This window comes from Chenopodium quinoa, unplaced genomic scaffold, assembly GCF_001683475.1.
Source record: "Chenopodium quinoa cultivar QQ74 unplaced genomic scaffold, ASM168347v1, whole genome shotgun sequence".
NCBI lineage: Eukaryota > Viridiplantae > Streptophyta > Magnoliopsida > Caryophyllales > Amaranthaceae > Chenopodium > Chenopodium quinoa.
The window spans coordinates 3,479,732-3,497,131 of NW_018742974.1; the positions used below are offsets into that span (position 1 = coordinate 3,479,732).

Below are 17,400 nucleotides of genomic sequence, written 5' to 3' on the forward strand. Positions count from 1 at the left end.
GTATCCCATTCTTTTGACACGGTCATATAGTTTTGGACCAGATTAATGTGCTCCACAAACTCCTTAATGAGCTTCCTCAATAGTTTTAGCAGCTTCTTCATCTCCAAGACATCTTGACCAAGTTCTAAGGAAAGAGCGCCTGTAGAGTGTCCCCTTGTAATAGATGAAGCGTGGAGCTCGCCGTCGAATCTCTGTTTTTTGCTTTAAATCTCTTGGCAGTCTTCCATTCTCTAGGTAGTCAATGAGTGGTTGACGCCAATCCACTACGTTTATTTCGTAGACCGAAAAAATGCACGCATCTTTTGTCTTTTCGTCTTCTAGAGAAGTCACTATCCACCGGTTGCAGACGGAAACTATCGTGCTCTCCTCTGCCCCCAGTGCCAAAGTAGCTGCAAGATTTGCAAGAGAGTCATCTATCTTATTGGCACTTCTTAGAACGTGCTAGAGTTTGATGCTTTCAAATGATTCCAACAATTACGAAGCGTACTTGTGGTAAGGCTTCAAATATTCTTTCTTAACCTCATATTCATCAAGAAGTTGATGGATTACCAACATGGAATCTCCATATACATCGACATCCTGGATGTTCATCCCCTTTGCCATTTGCAATTCCAGAATAAGTGCTTGATATTCAACAACGTTGTTCGAGCCCGATATTATTATCGGGTCAACCAAATTTCGAGCCCAATCACGATCAAACACTTAAAGCGTTGTTCAGGTTGTTTCTTTGATAAAATTCCCCTTTTGACCACCAGACGATGAACTGCAAATTTAGGATCAAGCCCCGTCATCTCTTTATAGCTCCATGCAAACACATCTTTGTACTCCATGAGTAGGTCGAAGTAAGTTTTTTCCTCATTAGGAGAGAGTTGAGCAATTACATAGATAGGGCGTGGCTCATCCGTGGTACCAAGATTCAATTCCTTTAGATCATCAACAGTGGATTGCCACCCGTCCTCGATGGTCTTAGGGGCTTCTGTTGGCTCCACCTGTCCATCCAAGATATTTTCTTCCGAGACAGTGGCGTGGTTAGAAGTAGCAAGGATATTCTCACGGTCATCATCTTCACGATAAGTCAGAACTTTTTGGCCGGTGAGAACACTGTATGTCCTTTCACACTAAGGGTTTCGCCTGTCTTTACTTCCAGTAGATCGAGGTGCTTCATGCGAGACGGGATAATGCTCTTGACATCATTCTCTAACTCAAATTTCTTCATGTTCCTTTTCTGCTGACATCATGATTTAGAGATGGCTCCAGTGTTCTCTATCCGGTTGAAGAAATTTCTCTTATGCTTCTTGACTTGCATGTTTTGTGGGAGATGGTTGATGGGTTTGTTTTCCACTCTTAATATTTTAAAGACGCCCTTAGACTTCTTCATGCCTCTTGATTGACCACCCAATCTACTAAATATGAACTCTGATAAGTCGAGACTTGGACCCTCCAACCTATCAAAAACTGAATGATGTGGCCTAGATGATGATGGTTGAATCCTATCGAAGACAGAGCCCCTTTGTTTTGGTGTAGTGTTTTCACCTACAATTTCCTCAACTTCTTCCACCGCAGTATACTGGGATGCTTGTATCGACTTTCTTCGAGCCGAGATCTTCACTGGTTGAGGTTCCGTGAAACCCAATCCAACTTTTTTCACCCAAACACGCTCACCTTGTTGTTGCAGCTGCTGTTGAGATTTGTTGAGTTGATAGGAGTCAGCATCGATGACCTTTCCCATGGGCTTTGGGTTAGAAAAATCGTACCCTGAGCTTTTCATCAATCTGTAAGCAACTGGGTCAAATCCTTCTTTCCTAGCGCTAGGCATCTCCGATATATTTTCAAGGCTTGCAGATGGTGGATTAGATATCTTTTGGTTTCTTACTCGTCGAACTGGAAAAGTCATGCTTTCATATAATGAAGATAGCTTACTTTCGACTTTCTTAGGTGCGACACGTACTTCACATTTTTCGAATGGAGTTTGTCCCTCCTTGCGACGTGACATAGGAATGTAACATAGCACTTGAACATGTGAGTTAGACTTCAATTCTATGCTTTTTTTTTTCTCATTGATTTCCTCAACCTTCTCACTCAAGACCTCCTTTGAAGGAGGGTCTTCTTTCGTTTGTTGCTTCTTCGGAGCTTGTTTTCCTGTGGAGGCTATCTCCAATGGCATCACTTCAACTGGCTCTTCTTGATTGATGTAGAACTTTGCATCAGCGAAATGAGATTCGGCCTCTGAGAAAGGCTTCACCTCTGCGCTCACCCTTCTTGTAATACTTGAAGCATTCATGCAAGGTTGATGCTACTACTCCATTTTCGTGCATTCATGGTCGCCCTAACAACAAATTGTATGAAGTTTTTGAATCAATGACATGAAATATTGTTGCTGCAGTCATCTCTCCAACAGTTAAATTGACTTTTATCATGCCGATGGCTCGTTTCCCCCCGAGGTTGAAACCTTAAATCATGAGGCGGCTTTGAGACAATTCATCATCGGTGATTCCTAACTTCCTCATAGTATACTTTGGCATGATATTCACTACAGAGCCTCCATCTATGAGTATGCGATTAACCTTTTGTTTGCGGATTTATCCACAAATAAAAAGAGGTCTATTATGAGGTTTCGACCTAAGCATAAGATCTTCATCAGTGAACGCCAAAGATGCACTGCATGCTGCACATCGGTCAGGATGGTCCTCATAGATGCCTTGATCGATATTTTCCTTTGATGTATAATGAATAGGATTTTCTATAGCTCGTGCCATAGAGAATCGCATTTCTTCTGGTAGAGACAAAGCTTGGCGCCATCCCATACGAGATGGGACTGTGTCTAACAACGCAAGAATCTTTGAGTCTCTTTCGGAATCTCCTGAATGATCAAGACTTGTAGATGGTTGACTTTCCTCAGATCCATCTTTTACTTCCGTCGTGTAACAAGATACTGCATCAACAGAAGCTTCACTGAAATAATTTCGAGGGAAGAATTTGTCTAAAGTGATTGGCATCCAGGGCTTTACTTCTTCACGAGGGACAAGTAAAGTGCGCCGCTTCCTTGTTCTTTTCATTTACTCCGCCTTTTCGAGACCTTTCCTTGTTTGCTGGTGCTTTTTAGAAGGTTGTGAAATGGATGTAGTTGGCTTCCTTGCCTTCCTCCTGGTTACCAACATCCACCCTTCCTCTTCCTCTTCATATGGCAATGGAGTAGGATCTGAATGTAATGTTGGGCTAGACTTCATTACTTGTATGACAACAGGCTCCAAACTCCCAAACTGGATAATTTGTGCATGTCGTTCACATGGTGAAGCATCCACGACGACTTTGGTATGATTGGATCCTATTGTTTCATCTAAATCTAGCACAATCCTTCCGTCTTTTGCGAGCCTCATTATTTTCTCCTTGAGATTGATGCATTTTTCGAGGGGATGACTCAACAATCTATGGTATCGACAATAGTTTGGATCAGATGTTCTACCCATTTTCTCGGGGCGTTTAGACTCAGGTAGCTCGATGATCTTTTTCTCGAGCAAGTCGTCTAGAATTCCTGACAAATCTGAATCTAGAAACGGGTACTTTTTTGCCTGCAATTCCTTTAAGGTGGGCCCTTCTCTTTTTGTATTTTCATCCTTCAAAGATGACTCTCTCTTTTGTTCACTCTTTGGCTTACCAGAAATTTTTACTGGAGCAGATGTGGTGGAGACCGCCAACGACTCTTTGGTAGATTTCTTGCTGGTCTTTTCCGTCTTCTTGAAATCATTTTTCTCTTTCCTGACGAAATCTGAAGAGCTTGTATCACAGCTTGAGATGCTTATCTCCATGTCGTGGGCTCGAGTTGCTAGTTCTTGAAAGGACCTTGGTTTTATCCCATGTAGGATGTACAACAGATCCCACTTCATCCCTTGGATACACATTTCGACAGCAGAGGTTTCTGATAGACGATCTTTGCATTCAAGACTTAAAGCTCTCCATCGACTGATTTAGTCCAGCACTGGTTCATCTTCCCATTGTTCAGTCTTGGTTAATTCGATCATGCTGACTATGCGTCGTGTATTGTAGAATCTCTTCTTGAACTCCTCCTCCATGTCATCCCAACTATCGATGGACTCTCGAGGGAGATCAGTGTACCAATCGAACGCAATTCCCTTAAGGGCCTTAAGGGAACGGACGAATTGTTTGACAAGCAAGTCTCCTATTGTTCCAGCGTTGTTGCATGTCTCAATAAAATGAGCGATGTGCTACTTGGGGTTGCCTTTCTCATTGAATTTCTGGAATTTTGGGGGTTGATAGCCTTTAGGCATCTTCAATTTGCTTATCCTCCTGCTATATGGTTTCTCGTACAGCTTCTTGTCGCGAGAACCTTCTCCACTTGGTTCTTAATAGCGTTTGCTATCATATCCTGGATCTTGTAGATGGTGAATATGGACTCGCTTTTAGCACTTGATCCGAAACTCTCGCTCTTGGAGTCTACTTCTTCCTCTTCCGAATCGCTTGCTCCCTTTGGACCTTTTTTCAAGCTTTTTGTTTAAAGTAGAGATCTTCTCATTTTGTTGCTTGATCTGCTCATCTTTTTCTTCTCCATACTTCATTAACTTTTGAAGGAGGCCCTTTAATTCGACAAGTTGTTCCTCGGCGGTCTTGGATTCAATCACCATAACAGCAGCAATAGTTGTTTGTGATGATTGAGAAAACTCAATCATATCAGAAGTTCGTCGTGGAGTTGAAGGATATGAGGCACAACTGCTTCCTTGATCTCCTTCGTCGAAGGCATCGAAAAGCGGGCTGGTATGGATAACTAACTTCTCAGATCTGGCAGGTGGAGTCCTTTCTGAGTCGTGTGTAGAGGCGGAAGGTTCACCTTTAGGAGGAGGGAATGAGCCGAACACCGGAATCTCATGAGAAGCGAGAGATTTGAGGAGGAACGTCCACGAGATCTTGTGCTTGGCTTAGTAGGGATGATAGCAGTTCGAAGTCTCGCGGCAGATTCCTGAAATTCGGCCCTCCTCTTCATTCCTCTAGTGTGCAAGCCATCGTCCTTGAACAGTGCAGCCAACTCCGCAGCCTTTTGCTGGGCAAAGGTGAGATCCTTGGTGGCGGATTAAGAGGTGTTGTTGTTTGAAGCCATTGTTGAAGACTTGACATGGAAAAGGAGATGAGTGGTAGGGATGGTCCCACTGAGCGTGCCAAAAATTTGTAAACACAAATTTTGCGTCTGCGAAATAGTCAAAATAAATGCAAAAAATATAATTTTTATTAATATAACAAATTTGAGTATAATCTCTAATGTAATCCACTGATTCGATCTCCACGCTACGTCGTTAAATGGTTCGATTTGTTGTAGTCGAAACTGGAATTCCTTGATAGAGGGCCGAAAAGGCTTGATCTCAATCAAGGTTGGTCTTCTAAAATGGAACGGCACGTCCGATGCTTGTTGTTCTTCTTCTAGTTCTTGAGATTGGTTTTTAGAGAAGTTTAGAGAGGGTTTTTGAATAGAGAGGTTTTTCTGTAGAGAGATTTTTCTCTGTATTTTTCATGTGTATGAAATGAGGGAGAAAGTTCTATTTATAGAGTTCTCCTAAGCTAGGGTTTCAAGATGACCACTAAATGGGCCTCATATCCATTTCCACCTCCTTTCATAAATGACCCATTTAAATTAAATCAAATCCATTTTGTTGGACTTTATTATTAATTAAATAAGTTTAACTAAAATAATTAATACAGGCCAAAGTAACACAGATTAATTATTTAGTCAATATACCCGAGTCAATAATTTGACTTTGACCCAAACAATAAGTAGTGATACTTGATAAAATTTCCATGCCTACACAAGTACAACGCCAAAATTTGAAAAAAAAAAAAGCTGAATAATACGAATTTGGAAGTTGATTCCCTGATCAAAGGTCCCTTTTTTCCTGCAAAATTCGACAGCATGTAGCCTCCTTCAACCCCTCTTCACTCTCTTCTTACTCACTCAATATTCACAGATTTTCTCTCTCCTTCTTTTACCGACTACCTGAATTGTCGGTCAACATCACCACTTCTTCAACTCTTCATATTATTCGAGGTACTTGAGAATCTAATTCTATTCTGGTTTTGTAATTGATTTTTTTTTTATTTTTATTATTTTTTTTATATGGTTTATGAAAGTTATTTTGCAATGTATGTTGTGATTTTAATTTAAATGATTATGATTTGCGGATTTGGAATTTTAGTGTTTCGGATCAAAACAATCGAATCTCGGAAGATCCTTTTATCTTGAGGGAACTTGGTCTCGGTCCGAACGACGCAGGAGCCGAGGGTTTCCTGCACAACAAATACACGTAAACTAGCCTCGGGGGGGACGCCGAGGAAGGCCCCTCCGATGCTTAAGTCAGTATATTAGAGAGAGAAAGCTGTGCAAGAGTTTAGTTGCTTGAGGCTTTATTGTCTTACCAAGGATTGACCAAATTGTTGGCTTTTATACCTTGGCTAATGAAGGAGGCGGATTGGGCCCGGAAGTCAGTTGGGCTGGGCCAAGCTGATTGGGCCGTTGACTGACCTTGACATGGCTTTGAGGATGTTGATTTTTGACTTTAGCATATTTGGAGAGTTGAACCTTAACCTTGGGCTTTTAATTGGATCATTCAGTGACCAGGCCCAATTGGACTAAATTGGACCCAAACAACTTGCCCCCCAGACCCGATTTGGAAGGATGACGGGTCGGGTTTGATTTAATCAGAAAAGGAGGGAAGTGAATGATTTGTTGATCCAAAAATGTGAATTTAAACCGTAATCAACCCATGATTAATGAGATAACAACAGTTAATGTGGATAATTGCGGAAGTTGGACGGGTAGTGGGCGATTTAACTGCAAGGTCGTGTGTTTAACGGCTACTTAGTGGGGTGCTTGAGAGAAATTGAAACGCAGACTCCTTGAATTCCCATTTCTGGAGATATAAATAGAGGCGCGTCTTCTCTCCCCACTCACTCATCAACACAAACCCAGAATTCTCAAGAACGCTCAAGAGCCCGCATCAAAACTTCGCAAATTCCCCGAGCATTAAGCTTAGAAGCTGAGACCTGTCACTACCGATTCGTAAATCGGCGGCTTTTGCTTCAGATCAAGGTAAATTCCTTTGATTTTATTTCATTTTTCCTCGACTTTGCACTCTTTCCCCTTTTTCGACTTTTTCCTTCGAAATTCGTCGATGGTGAGGGGAGTTAGAGGTGGAGCCCGTGCTCCAAGAAGAGCAAGGCTAATCCTCGATCCCAGGGACAGGATTGGGACCTGGAATGGACGAAGGACAGAGTCTGACCCTGCTGAAGGGGTTAGGGCGACTCCCATTTCTTCGGCTCCTCCTCAGAGGGCTGAGGGGGTGAGAGCTTCAGGACGGGATGATGAAGTTCCCGCTGTCCTTTGGGATATCCTCCCAGGGTTTTCAGAGTGGGAGGATGCCGAAGTAGCTTCGGCCATGATAAAGAACCGTCCCTACTCATGGTGGGTAGAGAACGCCGATCAATATCGATTTGCTGAGCAAATTGAGTTGCACTACGGCATTTTTGAAGCTGATGGATATTGGTGCCGAATGCCCTCAGCATCCGATAGAATCCATCGTCCACCCCCGGGGTATGTGGGGGTGTACACGAGACAGCTTCAGTATGGGCTGAGGTTCCCTTTGGACGTATTCGTCCGAGACTTGCTGATCCATTACAACATTTCCCTGTGCCAGCTGACCCCCACCAGCATCCGAAGGGTAATGACGTACTTATGGGTCTGCAAATTCTTCAGATACGTGCCGAACCTGCACTGCTTCAGAAAGCTCCATCGGCTAGTGCCAAATATTCAGAGTGGGCACGGAAGCCATGGTTCTGGGTGGTATCGGATTGAGTCTCGGCCCCCGTTCCTAACCATGTGGCCGAACGACTCTTCAGACAAGGACTGGAGAGGTCAATGGATTTGGGTTAGGGCGCCCACGGAGCCGAGCCATCCTTATGTTTTCAGCGCTCCCCGGTATCTTGCCGAGCCGGATCCTGATATGGGAAGTTTAGGTCCTCCCGAAGATAGCGGGCCAGACCCGAACCTTAATCAGCAGAACATCTTCGGCAAGCTGCCGAACCGGGGAGGCAGCGGCCGAATGCAGCATATCCCGGAGACTTGGCTCCCCGATACGCACTATGTTTTCCAAGAGAATATGCTGGCAGCTGTCGGCCTCAGCCGAAAGTTTAGGGATGGTAATCTTCTTCGGCTGGGGCCGAGGCCTTTTAATTATCTCTTTTCTTCTTTCATTTTGCTTTCTTGTGATGTGCCGAACTAACTGAATTGACTTCTCCCCTTTTCTTTTTCAGAACGGGACGAGACCAACGTCGGCATTGATTACGCTCGCCTTGGCGTCAGCCGAGAACGAGTCGTAACTGATCGGGCTCCCCCTATCACTGAACCAAGGCGCCGAGAGGTTCACCTAGACTCTTCCCACTTCCAAATTGAGGCTGTTGCTCTGTATCAGAGGCAGAAGCCTTGGTGGAAGAAGAGGGATCCCTTGTTTCAGCTGCTGGAAGAAGAAGCTGAAGCTGCCCGCACAGCCGAAGAGGTTGCACGGGTACTTGAGGCTTGTGAAGGAGGAGAAGGGTCCTCCAGAGCTGCTGAAGCCGAAGCTGCAGCTAGAGCAGCTGAAGAAGACGAGGCTTTGCTGAAGACCTCGGTGAGTTTTTAGACAACTTTTTTCTTTTCTTTTCTTTTTTTTTACTCACACTCTTCTTCCCCCCTGTCTGTTACAGTCTGAAGAGAGTAACAGACACAGAGAAGGCAAAGCTCCTGTTCGTCCCGAAGATCAAATACAAGAGTCTTCAGATTCAGATATGGACGAGCAGCCCCTTCTGAAAAGGCGCCGAAGGATGGCCATCATCGGCCCTCATGATTTTCAGCAGAGGCCGATGACCATCGGCGTCGCAATAAGGGAACCTGAGGAAGGCAATGGATCGCCGAGGGTTCCCCAGCCAACACCCCAATCTCCTCAAAAGACCCCTCCGCCACCTCCTGAGATGGAGGTGGATCAGAGAACTCCCGGACCTAAGGGAGGGGTCCAAGAAGAAATCAAGGAGAGTGCTGCTGAGCACGAAAATAAAGATGCCGTGATGTCAAGTGCTGAAGGCTTCACGGCAGATATCGCAAGAGAGGTTGAGGCTTTCGTCCTCACCCCTGAAGAAGAGGAGGTCATAGTACTTGACTCCTCTGAGAAGGACGATGCTGAGACAACCAAAGCTAATCAAGCTCCATCGTCGTCCTTCCCTTCTTTCCAGACTCTGCATTCTGGAGAAATGGGTTTCTCGGCCCCCCGAATTCCAATCCCAGATCACATCTGGGACCTCATATGGGGTCCAAACCGAGAAGGAGCTGCAGCCTACTTCGGCAATTTTGCTGGCATGTCCGAAGTAGACAGGGCAAGGATCTGGTCGCTGAAGGCCACTGCTGGGATGGGCGAATCCAGTAGATCAGTTCCTGACCCAGCCAGGTCTAACCAACTGCTGATGATGCAGGTAATTTTCCTTGCCTTGATTTCTTTCTGAACTCAACCTTTCAGCTATTATTTTTTACTTTTTTAACTTGTGCCCCTGTTTTCAGTTCGTGCACAATCAGACTCTCACTGTAGAGCTGATAGATTCCCTACAAGATAGGGTGGACGCTGCTGTGCACGAAAGGAAGGTGGCTGAAGAGGAAGTTAAGCTTGCTAAGCTGAAGCAAGCAGCAGCTGAAGAGAAGCAGCAGGAGGTTGAGGAGTACGGTAAAAAAGCTGCCGAAGCTCTGAAAACCTTCTGCGATGCTATGGAGATGGAGGTTTTTCCCCCACTGATGGAAGGGGAAAAATTCCTCCAGGAGCATATGGGAGTGGACGTCTCCAAATTCAAGGCTGCTATTGAGAGCCGAATTCAAGAAGGAACTGCTGCACAAGCTGAAGTGCAGCAGCGTCTAGAGGCTCTTGAAGCCAGCCGAATGGCTGCTGAAGAGTTGCTCTTGGCCAAAGACGTCCAACTCTCAGAGGCTGCTGCTGCTGCTGAAGCTCAAAGAGCTAAGCTACAAGAGGCTGAGGATCAGCTCACTGCCAAGAAGGAAGAAATGGTCCAAGTTCAGGCCGAGGCTTCCCGGGTTCAGCAAGAGTTTACCGAGCTGAAAGGCTCCTCCTCCAAGCTCGTCGATGAGCTGAAGAGATCCGAGGAAGACTTGGAGGAGACGAAGAAGAAGTTGGCCGATGCTGAGGCTCTACTCAAAGTCCGTATCTATACCCAAGAAGAGTATGAAATGGGTTTTAGAAACGGGTTCAGAGTGTGCCGAAGGGTCTGCCTTCATGCTGAGCCGAAGCTGGACTGGTCCAAATGTGCTGAATGGGTCCAAGATCCCGAAGACCCTCACATGAAGTATGCCACTCCAATCGAAGCTGAAATCCTTAAGGCTGAGGAAGCCGAGGAAGAAGCTGAGAGGATGGAGTTGGAGGCTGAGCAGAGGGAAAGGGAGGCTCGGCAGAGTGCAAAGCCTGCTTCTTCTGCTGCTGGAGCTGAGACCACCATTGGGCCCAATGAAGCTGATCAGTCTGATCCTCAGGCTGAAGCATAGGAACTCGGGCAGTCGTCTTCAGAATCTTGCGGTTCATCATGCGCTCAACTTTAGACTTGCCGCTTTCTGAATTTTTGCCTTTTGTTTTTTTTTTGCTTCAGCTTGCCTTATCGTACAACAGCTTATTATATTTTTATTTTGCCTGTACGTATTTCGGCAGCTGTTACTTTCCGCTTGTGGGCGGCTGCCGACAATTTTTGTAATTCAACATTTTTATTTCAAAGAAGTTCACTTTCTCAGCTTTCTCGTGTATTTTTTCCTTCGCTCTACCAGTCTTCGCACTTTACTGCTTTCTTTGAATGATCTTTCAAATATTTGCTAAGTGCAGAACTTCGGCTAGCGAGAATCATTTCTGCTGAGACTTCTTTTTGCCGTTTGTACTCGGATGTTTTCAACTTGTGAAAAAACTGACATAAGTATCAAACTTCGGCTGAGCTGAAGGGTATTAGATCAGTTGTGCCATTTCTCTATTTCCCTCTGCCCCCCCAGAAATCTGAAGATGAGGTCTTCTGAATTCTGGAATGGCTGATAATTTTTCTCGGCTAAGCCGAGGATCTTTGAACACTTTGCTTTATTTTCTACATCTGTTTTTAAAGTACTGATTTCCCACCTGAGAGTTTTCACTCTAGAGATGGTACTCTTGTGACACTTTCTTCAATTCATCCAAGGGAACAACTATCCGAAACACCATGCCGGGGCAGCAGTTTATCTGAAGTACGAGGCATCATCATGCAATACTTCAGAGTTGCAACTACCACCCGGAACTGATTCATCCGAAGTACAAGGCATCACTATGCAATACTTCGGGGCTTTATCAGTTCCTATTTTTTAGGCTATGTGTCGGATAAGTCTATGGCCTTTTTGCCCAAAGGAACAGATTCTCCGAAGTACAAGGCATCACTATGCAATACTTCGGGCTTGTATCCTTTTTTGGCAGGTTTTACGGCTTGCCGAGGTACAAGGCATCATTATGCAATACCCCGGACAGCGCCGAATGAAACCTTGAATTTTTGAAAAACCGTAGAAAGCATAAAGACTTAAAGAATACACGCAATCTGAATGAATACTGGCTCGATGGCCTTTTTGTAAACAAAATCAGTGTACTTACATAGATTGTACTATCCGAAGGATTTACACATAGTATTTTTTGAGCACATCGGCATTCCAATGGTTTTTCAGCTCGGTGCCATCCATTTGTTTGAGTCTGAAGGTACCGGGCTGAAGCTCTTGATAAATTTCATAAGGTCCCTCCCAAGATGTTGAGAGTTTGCCATGAATGTGACTTTTTTGAACAGCTGCAGCATTCCTCAGAACTAAATCCCCAACTCTGAGAGGTCGTTGATAGACTCTTCGGTTGTAGGACTTGCTCATTCTGAGCTTGTGTGCAGCCATCCTTTCTCGGGCTAGATCTCTAATCTCGTCAAGGAAGTCGAGGGACTCTTTCATGAGCTGCTCATTTTCCTCGGCTGAGAAGAGATTCACTCGTAGGCTTTCTGAGCCCACTTCCACTGGAAGCACTGCTTCGGATCCATACACCAGCTGAAAAGGTGAATGCCCCGTTGCCTCCTTCTCGGTTGTCCGGAGTGACCAGAGGGTTCCCGGAAGTTCCTCTACCCACTTGGACTTTTGATCCTCTACTCTTTTTCTGAGAGCGTTAAGGATCTGTTTATTTGCGGCTTCGGCTTGGCCATTACTCTGAGGGTGGCAAACCGCGGAGTAAGCCAATTTTATCCCGAATTGATCAGTGTATCGGCGCAAGGGCAGGTTGTCAAACTGTCTGCCGTGGTCGAACACAAAAACTTTTGGGATGCCGAACCGAGTTATTATGTTCTGCCAGATGAACTGTCTGACAGTTTGCTCAGATATGCTTGAAGCAGCTTCCGCTTCAATCCATTTGCTGAAATAGTCGATTCCGACTATCAGCCACTTTCTTTTGTATGGGGCCTCGGGAAAGGGTCCCAGAATATCCAACCCCCATTGCGCAAATGGAAGAGGATTAAGAATTGGCTGGAGATCTAGGCATGGCCGATGGATTACCGGTGCAAATTTTTGGCATTTCTCGCATTTTCTGACCATGTTCTTTGCATCCGAGATCATTGTAGGCCAAAAATACCCTGCCCTGAGAGCTTTGTGGGCTAAGGTTCTCCCTCCTATGTGGTTTCCGCAGATGCCGAGGTGAATCTCTCGGAGAATATAGTCGGCATCCGTTGGACCCACGCATTTCAATAATGGAGCGGAGAAGGATTTTCTGAGGAGTTGGCCGCCGAAGACGAGGAATCGTGAACTGATCCGCTTTATCTTGGAGGCCGAATTCCTATCCTCGGGGAGCTCGTCCCTGAGTTTATAAGCCAGGATGTCATCCATCCAGCTCGGCTCGAGTGCAGCGCAGCAGATTGATATTGCTTCGGCTACACTCTTTTCTCGGCGCACCTCCACATAGACAGAACGGCTTAACTCAGTCAGAGTTGAGCTTGCAAGTTTGGAGAGTGCGTCTGCTTGAGCATTTTGACCCCTTGGGATCAGCTCTACTTCGAAAGATCTCAGCTTCGCAATTGTCGATTTGATCCTTGTGAGGTAAGCTGCCATTGAAGGCTCTTTAGCCTCATACTCCCCCCGGATCTGATTGGCGACCAGCTGAGAATCTGTCTTGAGGTAGACATGCTCGGCTTCCAACGATATGCACAGGTCTAAGCCAGCAATGGCTGCTTCATATTCGGCCTCGTTGTTAGAGGCTTTGAATGAAAATTTTAGTGCATACTCGAAGGTTTTGCCTTCGGGAGAGGTAATGACGACCCCTGCCCCCGAACCGTTCACGGTGGAGGACCCATCCGTGAAGACGGTCCAGATTTTCCTCCTTGCATCCAGAGTCTCCTGATAGGAGCACTCGGCCAAGAAGTCTGCCAAGGCTTGCGCCTTGATGGCTGTTCTCGGCTGATAACCGATACTGAACTCGGTGAGCTCGAAAGCCCACTTTGCTAGTCTACCGGATTTTTCAACCTTGCCGAGGACTTTCTCTAACGGCTGATCAGTTAGAACCGCTATTTGATGAGAATCAAAATAGGGTCGCAACTTCCGAGCAGCCACCACCACTGCATAAGCCACTTTTTCTAACAATGGGTAGCGCGTCTCGGCATCCGTCAGGGTGTGGCTGACGAAATAGATCGGCTGTTGAACTTTTTCTTCTTCCCTTAGCAGCACCGCGCTTACCGTGGCTGGACTGACCGCCACGTATAAGTATAGGATGTCTCCTACGACTGGCCTTGCCAGTGTTGGGAGTTGAGCCAGGTGTTCACGGAGCTGCTGAAAGGCTGACTTTTGTTCGTCTCCCCATTCAATGCCTTTTGAATTTTGGAGCTTCAGCGCCTTGAAGAAAGGGAGCCCTTTGTCTGAGGCTCGTGAGATGAACCTGGACAAGGCAGCCATTCTCCCGGCTAGACGCTGAATATCCCTTTTTGTCTTCGGCTCGGGGAGGTCTAAAGCAGCTTGTACTTTGGCGGGGTTTGCATCAATCCCCCTCTTGCTGACCATGAAGCCGAGGAACTTGCCTGACTTCACGCCGAAGACACATTTCTTCGGATTCAGCTTCATTTTGTATTTTCTGAGGGTGGCGAAGGTTTCGGCTAGGTCCGTGACATGATCTTTTTCTTTTATGCTTTTGACGATTGAGTCGTCAACATAAACCTCCATGTTTCGGCCTTTTTGCTCGGCGAAAACCTGATCAACCAACCTCTGATATGTTGCCCCCGCATTTTTCAATCCGAAGGGCATCATTCTGTAATTGTACAACCCGGAACTTGTTATGAACGCTGTTTTAGCTCGGTCCTCGGGGTGCATGAAGATCTGATGGTATCCCGAGAATGCGTCCATGAAACTGAGCAGAGCATGCCCGCTTGTCGAGTCGACCAGTTGGTCGATCCTCGGCAGCGGATAGGAGTCCTTGGGACATGCCCTATTCAGGTCCGTGAAGTCAACGCACATCCTCCAGTTACCATTTGCCTTCTGAACCATTACAACATTGGCCAGCCACTCCGGATACTGACAGGGTTCAATGAACCCAGCATCTAGGAGCTTATCGACCTCAGCTGCGATGTTCTGGTTCTTTTCGGCGGAGTAGTTCCGCTTTTTCTGCTTAATGGGTCGACTGGAGGGGTCGACATTAAGCCTATGGGAGACGAAGTCCGGATCAATCCCGGGCATTTCTGCGGCTGAGAAGGCGAACACGTCTCCACTGGCCCGTAGGAGTTGGACGAGTGCCGCACGGGTGTTTGGCTCCAGTGACGACCCGATGCTAACACATCTGTTCGGATCTCCTACGGTCAGTTCTATTGACTCGGTCAGGTCATCCGTCTCCATGCTCTTAGAGTTGGATTCCTCGAATTCCGGCCTGCTATCAATATTAGCAGACTTTCCTGACCGCGGCTGGCCATCAGAGTCGTTCGGCTCTGAGGCGGAGTCAGCCTTTTGGCCCCCATCAGATTTCTCGTTGTCTGGGGCTTCATTAGCCGAAACGTCTGAGCCTCTCGGCTTTTTGGCGTTTCGGTCCCGGTGCTTTTCCTCCCCATCGCCACGGTCGCCTCGGCGAGACGTGGATGGCTTGAGGTGATTGCATCGGCGGGCTTCTTTTTGACTGCCCTTTATTTTCTCGGAGCGTCCCTCGTCTGAAACGTATATCATGATTTGATGATACGTGGAGACGACTCCTTGAATGCCGTGAATGAGGGGTCTCCCCATGATCACGTTGTATGCAGATGGAGCATCTACGACCAAAAATTCGGCCATGATATTCCTAGCTGCTCGGCCTTCGCCGATGGTGACAGGAAGTGTAATCTTCCCGTCAGGATACGAGGAAGAGCCGTTGAACCCAGACACCGGGTAGGGTGCGGGGGCCAGGTGCTCGGCTCCCATCCTCAGCTGGTCGAACGCTCCTCGGAAGAGGATGTTCGCCCCGCTACCGCCGTCGACGAGGGTCCGCCAGACGTTGCGGTTGGCGATGCCCAGAATGATTACTAGTGGGTCATCGTGGGGGTATACCACCCCCTCACAGTCTTCGGCTGTGAACAGGATGTTCGGCGCCGGTGACTGGGACTGCCGAAGCTCAGCCTGATGAATCTGATGGGTTAGACCCCTCAGTTGGCGTTTGGCTGTGCCTCGCGAGATTCCCCCGGAAATAACCAGGATGTCGAGGGACTCCTTGCCCTGAGGTCCCTTATCCTTCTTCCGAGCGAAGTTGAGGTCCTGCCGAGAATCTTTTTCAGCTTTTTTCTCCTCGCGCCTGTCCGCGAGGTATCGGCTCAGGTACCCCTTGCGGACCAGATCCTCAATCTGGTCCTTCAGCTGGACGCAGTCCTCGGTGCGATGCCCGGGTGAGTCATGGAACTCGCACCACTGGTCCTTTCCCCTCGTCTGATGCCAGGGAGGCAACGGACGAGGTTTTTTGAATCTCCCCTCGTCCTTCGTCGTGCTGAAAATCTTAGCACGGGGAAGGGAGAGTGGAGTGTATGAATCGTACCTTCCCGTGTAGGGAAAGTGTCTTTCCTTCTTCGGCTCGGCAGCAGAGGACGGTTCTGAGGCCTTAGCCTTCCCTTTCCTCTGCGCCGAGACTTCGGGCTGCTGCCCTTTCGGCTTCTCAATTCTCGGACGAGACTGAGACCTGGATCTGTTCCACTCCTCGGCTCGGATGAACCTATCCGATGCTTCCAAGGCTTCCTCCAGGGTCTGCGGGGGATGCATGACCATGAAGTCCAGGAACTTTCCAGCTTGGAGGCCGTTCCGTAGCGCGAACACGGCCAGGCCTTGATCCAGGCTTGTGATTCCGGATGACTCGTTGCTGAAGCGAGTCAGATAGTCGCGGAGGCTCTCGTCCTCCGCCTGCTGCAGACTCATTAGCTCTGCAGTGGTCTTCTCTCGGCGGTTGGCCGTAGAGAATTTGCTCTTGAACTTGTTGGAGAGGTCGTTCCAACCGGTTATGGAGCCTTCCTTGAGCCCTTTGGTGATCCAGGATTGGGCAACACCTTTGAGGGTCGTAGGAAAGTATTTACACCAGGTAGCCTCAGACCTCGGGTTCAGATACATGTGCCCCTCGTAAGAGGCAATGTGATCCTTAGGATCTGAGGTACCATCGTAAGTAATATGTGCCGGGATTTTGACCGTTGGCACATGCTCTTCCAGAATCCACTTCTGGAAGGGCGAGTTCGATGGAACCATGACCGCCTTCCCCTTGTACCCAGCCTCAGGGACCTCGCTCCCTCCTTTCTCAGAGGTGGAAGTGGTTTTCGTCCCCGGCTGAGACAAGGTTGGGTGGGGTCCGGTATCCTCTGGGAAGGTGAGGCGGCTATGCACACTCACCTCCCTCGAACCCAAGCGTTCATGAACGCTTTGGCGGGCGAATTCCGGGTCCTTGGAGGGCCCCATGGAATTCTGAGCTTCGGAGTGGTCAGAGGGTTGAGGGTTCCTCCTCCTCTCCTTACTGGAGTTTCGGGTGTCCCCTCGCCACCTCTGGCCGAGCTGTCTATGTGGTGGAACTTGTCCACCATCATCCTGACCGATCCTCCTTTTCAGGTTTCTCGGCTGGTGATCATCAGGCATCTGGATTGGAGCCCCTTGAGCTTTAAGGAACTCCATGCAGATGGCCACTGCTCTGGCCACTTCCTCGGTGGAGGGTCCGGAGGGAGGAGTCTCCCGCGGATGTGACCTGGACTGCACGCTATGGCGCGGCGGGGAGTTCCTCGCACCTGAGCCACTCGGTCTCGGGGATGGCCCCGGCTGCCGAGTGTGGTGCGAGGTGTTCTCCTCCTGGAGGCTAGGACCTCTTGAGGCTTCCCTTTCCGGAG

The 17,400-nt window shown here is 47.6% G+C and overlaps 1 protein-coding gene across 1 annotated transcript in view; it reads left to right on the top strand.

Annotated features, from left to right (window-relative positions):
* The first annotated feature begins 5,530 nt into the window (after window positions 1-5,530).
* LOC110729256 (magnesium transporter MRS2-I-like) overlaps window positions 5,531-17,400 on the top strand; it is a 48,977-nt gene continuing 37,107 nt past the window's right edge. Inside the window, exon 1 of the mRNA XM_021908986.1 lies at window positions 5,531-6,049. The gene's annotated coding sequence lies outside the window, so the exon portion shown is untranslated. The remainder of the gene's footprint in view (window positions 6,050-17,400) is intronic.